This window comes from Palaemon carinicauda, chromosome 15 (genome assembly GCF_036898095.1).
Source record: "Palaemon carinicauda isolate YSFRI2023 chromosome 15, ASM3689809v2, whole genome shotgun sequence".
NCBI classification, from domain to species: Eukaryota; Metazoa; Arthropoda; class Malacostraca; order Decapoda; family Palaemonidae; genus Palaemon; species Palaemon carinicauda.
In genome coordinates this window covers 52,895,681-52,905,555 of record NC_090739.1, presented here as the reverse complement: position 1 = coordinate 52,905,555, position 9,875 = coordinate 52,895,681, and positions in this window count along the sequence as shown.

The window sequence follows — 9,875 nt, the reverse complement described above, 5'->3', positions numbered from 1 at the left end:
GAAAAAAAGCATTTGGGTCTACACCTCCATAAACATCAACATCCATCAAGAGTGTCTTAATTTCATAGGATTAAAAGTTAACTAGTTAGTTTAGCCTCAGGAAAACAGGAATGGGGAAGATCAAGTTTCTCAACACTCTACTTACTATCTATTATGGTCAGCTATATCAAAAGGTAATTATAATAAAATCCACTTTAATGTTTTATTTCCTCATATTTAATTTAGTATAGAACATAGCAAAACAGTAACAGCTAAGACAATAATAGCCACCAAACATACAGCATATATATATATATACATATATATATATATATATATATATATATATATATATATATATATATATATACATATATATACATATAATCATTTATTTATTTATTTACTTGTTTATCCTTACACACAGATACACAAACACACACACACATACATATATATATATATATATATATATATATATATATATATATATATATATATATATACATATATATATAAGTATATAAATACATATATATACATATATATATATACATATATATATATATATATATATACTTAAATGAATATGTATATTTGTACGAAGCTGGTCTAACATAATAGTAAATATTTCATTCATGTATTTTATTTGTGTATTTAAGAGATGCATAGCAAGCTCTTAAGGTGAGTTACACTCTCGTAGGATTAAGTAATATATGTAAATTACATAAAACTTTCGTCATTCATTTAACTGTATTTTCATTCAATTCAGTATATGTAAATTTACGCTATTCTTTAAGAATGAACTTTTTATTTCAATGTAGTTTGTTACGAAGTCTTACGTAAGGCTAAAGTATGCTGTTTGACGCACATGAGGAATGAGCACAAGGGATTATATCATCTTTATTTTTCCACGTGGTTAGAAAATGCATGAAAATTCTCGAATTAGATTTACTCTTTTTTTATTGACATGAATGTTGGTAGGCAGGGTTAGTTAAGAGAGTATTGCCTCGCAAGCAAGTTTAGTACCCACTTCTCTGAATTACTACGCTGGCAACCTTACACCACAAGACCATGCAACCCACGCTACAAGAATGATCCATTAGAATTTTCTAGAATAACCAAGTCAATATATATAGCTCCAGGAATGCATAAGCAGCAGAAGAGATCCAGCCTATCCCTTTGAGAGAGCTAAAGTTCGCCAACCCTCTCTTCTTCCTAGTGTGTGTCCTCTCAAACGTGAATAAGTTTTTTTACCCAACATATACCATGTATAGTGTTGTTCAAACGTTGGTGAAATTATTGACTGTTAAATCAAGTGTAGTGTGTTAATGTAAGTACATCTGACAAGTTTTTGTAACTGGCCCTGTGAGATTTAGGTTAAACAGTGAAGTGCATTAAACTTTTTTTGCTTAACTGTTCTGAACCTTGTTGTGAACCAAAAGACATAAGTGTAACAGTTACATATATGTAAATTTTGTTTATTGTTTAATCATTAGAGTGTTAAAGTGTTTAACTCTTTTCATTAATTATCAAAATTGAATATTTTCATAAATTATTTCCAGTGAAACAAGTAATTGTATAATTTTTTCCAAAGGGTCTTTCTTTCGATTTAGTCTAAGGTTTAGTTCAGATTTGATATTTCGAGTGATTTATTTTTGGTGTTAATTCTTGTGAATTGCTGTTGTAACTTTTACAAAATATATTTATTTTTGTACAGTGTGTATTATTTCTATCACCAATGTTTCCTATCATTGCTTTGCTCGTAATCTTCTGAATAGTTCAATTAAGTATTAAACCAGCTTTTGTTTTGAGTAATGTAAGAGACCTTTGAATATTAAGTGTCATTATGTAATGCTGTCTGGGAGTTTGCGTATATTCTCAGAGCTCAGGTATTATTCAAGTGTAATCAATTTATGTAAAAATAAGCAGGTGGGTTTAGAGTTCGGGAGTTTATGTAATTCGCATGCCGTAATATATATATATATATATATATATATATATATATATATATATATATATATATATATATATATATATGTATATATATATATATATATATATATATATATACATATATACTTACAGTATATATATATATATATATATATATATATATATATATTCAAATAAGCCATATATTTTTTATACATTAATGTCTTGATTCTCTTAACGACCTCAGAATCAAAGCCCCAGGTGAAATCACACAAAGACAAGAGCTTGTGACCAGCTGGGAGTCGAACCCTAACTACGTGGCCAAGTGGTTAAGTCACTGTCTATACAAGTTTTCCGGACCAGGGTTCGATTCCCGGCTGGTCACAAGCTCTTGTCTTTGTGTGATTTTGCCTGGGGCTCTGATCCCGAGGTCGTTAAGAGAATCCAGACATTAATGTTTCAAAAATATGTGGCTTATTTGAATATGAAAAACACATCTAAATGTGCAAAAATTTATCATATATATATGTATAAACATATATGAATATGTATGTATGTATGTATGTATATATATATATATATATATATATATATATATATATATATATATATATGCACATATATATACATATATATATATATATATATATATATATATATATATATGTATGTATGTATATATGTATATATATACACATTCATACATACACACACATATATATATATATATATATATATATATATATATGGCAGTAGGTTGGCAAGGGCACCAGCTGCCCGTTGAAATACTACCACTAGAGAGTTATTGGATCCTTTAACTGGCCAGACAGTAATGCATTGGATCCCTTTCTCTGGTTACGGCTTATTTTTTCTTTGCCTACACATACACAGAATAGTCTGACCTATTATTTACAGATTTTCGTCTTTCCTCATACACCTGACAACAATGTGATTAATAAACACTTCTTTCCTCTTGGTAAGGGTAGAAGAGACTCTTTAGCTATGGTAAGCAGCTCTTCTAGGAGACACTCCAAAATTAAACCTTCGTTCTATAGTCTTGGGTTGTGCCATAGCCTCTGTACCATGGTCTTCCACTGTCTTGGGTTAGAGTTCTCTTGCTTGAGGGTACACTTGGGCACACTATTCTATCTTATTTTTTTCCCTTCCTCTTATTTTTTTTTGAAATGGTGTGTTGGGCAGGCTTAATAGAAGGGCCATGGATGCCTGGTGGTTTATCAAGAGGTTGTCTTTTCCTTATCTGATTCTTTTTCTTCTCAAAACCATCCTTACTGTCCTCCCTTCAGTTGAAGTGACTATCCTGGAGGGTATTTAGCTTTGTATGGTGTATCGGCTCCTCCATGTTGACCAGTTTTTATCAATCACTTTATTTATAATTCTGTACATATTGTTTTTGTTATTATTCTTGTTAATCTAGTTTTTAAATATGATGTCTCTTTTTTATTACTATTAATTCTTATGCTGTCTGGAGACATTGAGCGAAATCCGGGACCAGTACGTCCCAGATTTTGTCAATGTCGTCTTCTGTATTGCAATATTCGTGATCTTCATGCAAATATTCAAGATCTTATAGTTGCGTCCAGACAGTATGATATTCTTTTGTGCTCAAAAATTTTGGTTTCTAATGAGACACTCATCTGAGCTCCTTATAACTGGTTTTAAGAAGCCAATAATGTTGAAACGGGATGCCATCCCAAGGGCCAGGGGAATAGCGGTGTATAGTAGGACTGAGTACCCTGGTTCTCATAAGTCCTGCTATCAATGTGGATGTCATGAGATTCAGGTAATAAAGGTTTGTGGCAGGCATAACAAGTTCTATTTGTGTTCGATCTACCGAAATCCAGACATAGATGATTCTATCTTCGATTGTCTTCTTACCATTATGGCTAAGTTACAAGACGATGATAGAAAGGCTTCTTTTGTCTTTGTTGGTGATTTTAATGCTCACCATAGGGAGTGGTTAAGTTCTATCTCTCCTACCGATCGCCATGGCTTAAGAGCTTTAGTATTTGCCTCTGAATCAAGCTGGGAACAAATCATAATGAAGCTACTCACAGGTGTGGTAATTGCTTGGACCTCGTATACATTGACTCCCCTGGCGTTATAACTAGTAAGGTTGGTTCTCCAGTCGGGATCATGCCTTGATTTCATTAGTAGTGAAGACTGAGTAGCCTGTCCCTGATGTATCATACTCTTGTAAAATTTATATGAAATCCCAAGTACATGGGAATGGGATTTTGCATGACCTTTTGTGCTTGAATTAGTCACAGTTATATAGTAGTGTTGATCCTCTTGTCCCTTTGAATGAGAATCTAGTCAACATGATAGGCTTATCCCTTCTCGTGTGCTAAGGTACCGATTGAAGGACAAATCGTGGTTCAATGATGATTGTAGACGTGCTTATTTGGAGAAGCAGGAAGCTTGTCATCTTTGGAAGGGTAACATATCAGATTTGACCTAGAATAACTATATTCAGCTTCGAGCTTTTGCTCAGAGAGTTTATGCTTTATCTGAAAAGGAATACAATTTAACCATAAAAGGAACCCTTTCTGGTATAACTCAGGAACATAAATGGTGGTATACCCTTAAATCTGCACTCTTTGTTGTAGATGCAACAGTTCCTCCTTTACTGAAACCAAATAGCTCAGTCACTCACTGTCCAAAGGAAAAGGCAACCCTTTTGGCTGATGTTTTTGACAGTAAACAGAGTAATGAAAAACTTGAATTTCCTCATTGCGGTTTTCCTGAGGCTAAACTAACTAGTTTAGTTTTTCGATCTTGTGAAATTAAAGCCCTGTTGATGGACCTTGATGCTTATGGAGGTGTAGACCCAAATGGTATTTTTCTTTTGTTTTTTGTAAAGACTGCAAATTTCTTAGCTTCAAATTTATTTATTTTGTGCAAGTTAGCAACAAGAGGAGCTTTTAGCACTTGTTGGAGAATAGGTAATGTTACTCCTATATGTGAATGTGTTTGTGGTAGCTCAAATCCAACTGATTACCACCCATTTTCCATAACTCCCATATTATCTAAAGATTTTGAACGTCTTCTGGCAAAACGTCTTAATAGGTTTGCTGAAGGTAATCATCTATTCCCTAGTTTGCAATATGGTTTTTTTAAAGGCCTTGGAGCATGTGATGCCCTTCTTACAATCTCCAATGCTGTACAGAAATTCCTTGATTGTTGTCAAGAAGTTCGTATGATTGGCATTAATTTTAGTGCTGCCTTTGACCGTGTTAATCATGTGGCCCTTGATTTCAAACCTAAACAGTTGGGAGTGTATGGCTCGTTTGTTAGCATTATTATTGATTTTTTAAGTAATAGATTTTAAAGAGTTGTTGTTGATGGGCACCTTCATGAGTATAGGAATGTGATATCTGGTGTTCCAAAGGGTAGTGTTCTTGGCTCATTACTTCTCATACTATACATACATGACATGTGGTTTGGCCAAGAAAACAAGCTTGTTGCTTATGCAGATGATACTACTCTCTTTGCATCAATTCCATCTCCTGAATGTAGATCTGGGGTTGTTGAATCCCTCAATAGAGATCTAGCTAAAATCAGTGCATGGTGCAAATTATGGGGTATGAAGCTGAATCCTAACAAAACTCAAAGTATGATTGTAAGTAGGTCAAGGACAGTGGCTCCTCAACATCCGGATCTCAGTATTGATAATATTTCTTTAAATTTGTATCTCTTTTAAAATTTTAGGTGTAATTCTCGAAAGTAAATTTACTTTTGAGAAACACAATAGGTCTGTGTCTTCTTCAATTGCACAAAAAATTGGCTTATTGAGAAAGTCTTACAAGATTTTTGGTGATCAATCTATTCTGAAGAAGTGTTTTAATTCTTTCATTCTACTTTGTTTTGAGTATTGTTCTCCTGTCTGGTGTTCAGCTGCTGATTCTCATCTTAATTTGTTGGACAGAAACTTACGGTCTATTAAATTTCTTATTCCTGATCTAGATATTAATCTTTGGCACCGTCGTTCAATTAGTTCATTATGCATGTTGCATAATATTTTTCATAACTCTGACCATCCTTTACGTTCAGATCTCCCTGGACAATTCTATCCTGTTCGTAATACTAGGCAGGCAGTTAATTCTAATAGCCAGGTCTTCTCCATCATGAGGCTCAATACTGCACAGTATTCTAGAAGTTTTATTCAAGCTGTGACCAAGTTGTGGAATTATCTTCCTAATCAGGTAGTTAAATCAGTAGAACTTCAAAAGTTAAAAGTTGCAGCAAATGTTTTTATTTTGACCAGGCTGACATGAGTCTTTTTATAGTTTATATATGGCATATCTGTGGCCGCGGGGTCATAAAAACAATTAGAATAGCGCCAACGTTATCCTTGCGTGTCATAAGAGGCAACTAAAAGGGACGGGACAAGGGGGCTGGGAACCCCCTCTCCTGTATCTACAATCCTGTGAGACATCGACAAAGAGATGGAGCTGGGGGGAGAGTGACTGCTCCCCGCACTCTAGTTTTGGGGTGTTTGAATGTGCGGGGATGTAGTACGATAGAGAGTAAAAGATGTGAAATTGGAAGTATGTTTAGGAATAGAAGGATGGATGTATTGGCCTTGTGTGAGACGAAGATAAAAGGAAAGGGTGAAGTGATGTTTGGTGAAATGTCTGGTAGTGTATCTGGGATTGAAGGGGAAGAGCGAGAGAGGGTGTGGCTTTATTGCTGAGTGAATGGATGACAGGTAAAGTAGTGGAATGGAAGGAGATATCATCTAGGTTAATGTGGGTAAGGGTTAGGTTGGGTAGGGAATGTTGGGCATTTGTCAGTGCGTATGGGCCAGGTAGTGAGAAAAGTGAAGAAGAGCGGAATGAGTTCTGGAATGAATTAACTAGGTGTGTAGAAGGACTGGGTAGAAGGAATTATGTAGTTGTCATGGGAGAGGTAGAAGGTGTCATTGGGAAGTATGGCGTACCAGGTGAAAATGAGAATGGTGAGAGACTGGTAGATATGTGTGTAAAGCAAGAGATGGTGATAAGTTCTAGCTTTTTCAATAAGAAAGATAAAAACAAGTATACATGGGTAAGAGTGGCAAATGGAAGAGTAGTAGAAAGGGCATTAATGGATTATGTGTTAATAACTAAAAGAATGTTTGGAAGATTGAAAGACGTGCACGTGTTGAGGGGTATGGCTAACAGTATGTCTGATCATTTTTTGGTGGAAGGAAAATTAGTTGTAGCAAAAGAGTGGACGAATAGAGTAGGTGGATGTAAAAGGGAGCTAGGGAGGGTTGAAGAGCTAATAAAACGGGGGGTAAAAAGTAAATATTAGGAAAGGTTGAAAATGGCATATGACGAAGTGAAAGTAAGAGAAACTGGTAATTTAGAGGAGGAGTGGAAGTTAGTAAAAGAAAATTTTGTTGGGATTGCAAGTGATGTGTGTGGCAAGAAGGTTGTTGGAGGCAGCAAGAGGAAGGGCAGTGAATGGTGGAGTGAAGGTAAAAGTGGAAGAGAAAAAGAGGGCTTTTGAAGAATGGCTGCAGAGTAATAGTATAGAGAATAATGAAAAATATAGAGAGAAAAATGTGGAAGTAAAGCGCAAGGTATGTGAGGCAAAGATGGCAGCTGACCTGAGGTGGGGTCAGGGATTGGGTTATTCATATGAAGAGAATAAGAAGAAGTTTTGGAAAGAAGTGAAGAGAGTAAGGAAGGCTGGCTCAAGAATTGAAGAGACAGTGAAGAATGGATATGGAAGGTTGTTAAAAGGAGAGGAGGCAAGGAAAAGGTGGGTGGAATATTTTGAAAGTTTACTGAATGTTGAGGATAATAGGGAGGCAGATATAATTGCTGTTGCAGGTGTTGAGGTGCCGGTGATGGGAGATGAGAATGAGAGAGAGATTACAATAGAGGAAGTGAGGAGAGCACTAGATGAAACGAGAGTAGGAAAAGCATCTGGTATGGATGGTGTGAGAGCTGAGATGTTGAAGGAAGGGGGTGTGACTGTATTTGAATGGTTGGTGAGATTGTTTAATATGTGTTTTGTGTTGTCAATGGTACCAGTAGATTGGGTTTGTGCATGCATTGTACCACTATATAAGGGTAAGGGAGATGTGCATGAGTGTTGTAATTCAAGAGGTATTAGTTTGTTGAGTGTAGTTGGAAAAGTGTATGGTAGAGTAATGATTAATAGGATTAAGGATAAAACAGAGAATGCAATCTTAGAAGTACAGGGTGGTTTTAGAGGAGGTAGGGGTTGTATGAATCAGATTTTTACAGTTAGGCAGATATGCGAGAAATATTTAGCAAAAGGTAAGGAGGTGTATGCTGCGTTTAGGGATCTGGAGAAAGCGTATGATAGAGTTGATAGGGAAACAATGTGGAATGTGATGAGGTTATATGGAGTTGGTGGAAGGTTGTTGCAAGCAGTGAAAAGTTTCTACAAAAGTATTAAAGCATGTGTTAGGATAGGAAAGGAAGTGAGTGATTGGTTTCCGGTGAGAGTGGGGCTGAGACAGGGATGTGTGATGTCGCTGTGGTTGTTTAACTTGTATGTTGATGGAGCGGTGAGAGAGGAGAATACTCGAGTGCTTGGACGAGGATTAAAACTGGTAGACAAGAATGACCATGAATGGGAGGTAAATTAGTTGTTGTTTGCGGATGATACTGTACTGGTTGCAGACACAGAAGAGAAGCTTGACCGATTAGTGACAGAATTTGTAAGGGTGTGTGAGAGAAGGAAGTTGAGAGTTAATGTGGGTAAGAGTAAGGTTATGAGATGTGTAATAGTTAGTTATTACATGTTTAAAACACATGACGTAATATGTCATTGTGGAAGAAGAAGCTAGCGTGAGATTTGCTGTAGTCAGACAAAATCATAACAGGATGCATTTTGCATCTCTCAGCAATGTAACATTTTTATGAAGCACAAACACAAATGCATACCGTGTGAAAGATTGTGTCGCCACCGGATGCAGGTGTCTTCCTCGACTAATGTAAAGTTTACATATTGTGTTTAAATGCTGAGATAACTAAATATACGATATCTGTGATATCGATATTTTAGGGAGTTCTTATCTATACTTCACCTGGAATGGTCATCCGACCAAACCAGCTATACTCCTGTGATGGAGATGTTAACACTGTTGTTTTTAGAGAATAAACCATTTTAAAGTTAACATGCTTGACTTTATTTCAAGACTCAACATCTCAAACAACACATACTCAATGTGTGTTAATAACAGTAGCACACTAATAGATGTACGAGAAGGGAAGGTGGTGCAAGGTTGAATGTCATGTTGAATGGAGAGTTACTTGAGGAGGTGGATCAGTTTAAGTACTTGGGGTCTGTTGTTGCAGCAAATGGTGGAGTGGAAGCAGATGTACGTCGGTGAGTGAATGAAGGTTGCAAAGTGTTGGGGGCAGTTAAGGAAGTAGTGAAAAATAGAGGGTTGGGCATGAATGTAAAGAGAGTTCTATATGAGAAAGTGATTGTACCAACTTTGATGTATGGATCGGAGTTGTGGGGAATGAAAGTGATGGAGAGACAGAAATTGAATGTGTTTGAGATGAAGTGTCTAAGGAGTATGGCTGGTGTATCTCGAGTAGATAGTGTTAGGAATGAAGTGGTGAGGGTAAGAACGGGTGTAAGAAATGAGTTAGCAGTTAGAGTGGATATGAATGTGTTGAGGTGGTTTGGCCATTTTGAGAGAATGGAAAATGGCTGTCTGCTAAAGAAGGTGATGAATGCAAGAGTTGAAGGGAGAAGTACAAGAGGAAGGCCAAGGTTTGGGTGGATGGATGGAGTGAAGAAAGCTCTGGGTGATAGGAGGATGGATGTCGGAGAGGCAAGAGAGCGTACTAGAAATAGGAATGAATGGCGAGCAATTGTGACGCAGTTCTGGTAGGTCCTGCTGCTTCCTTCGGTGCCTTAGATGACCGCGGAGGTAGCAGCAGTAGGGGATTCAGCATTATGAAGCT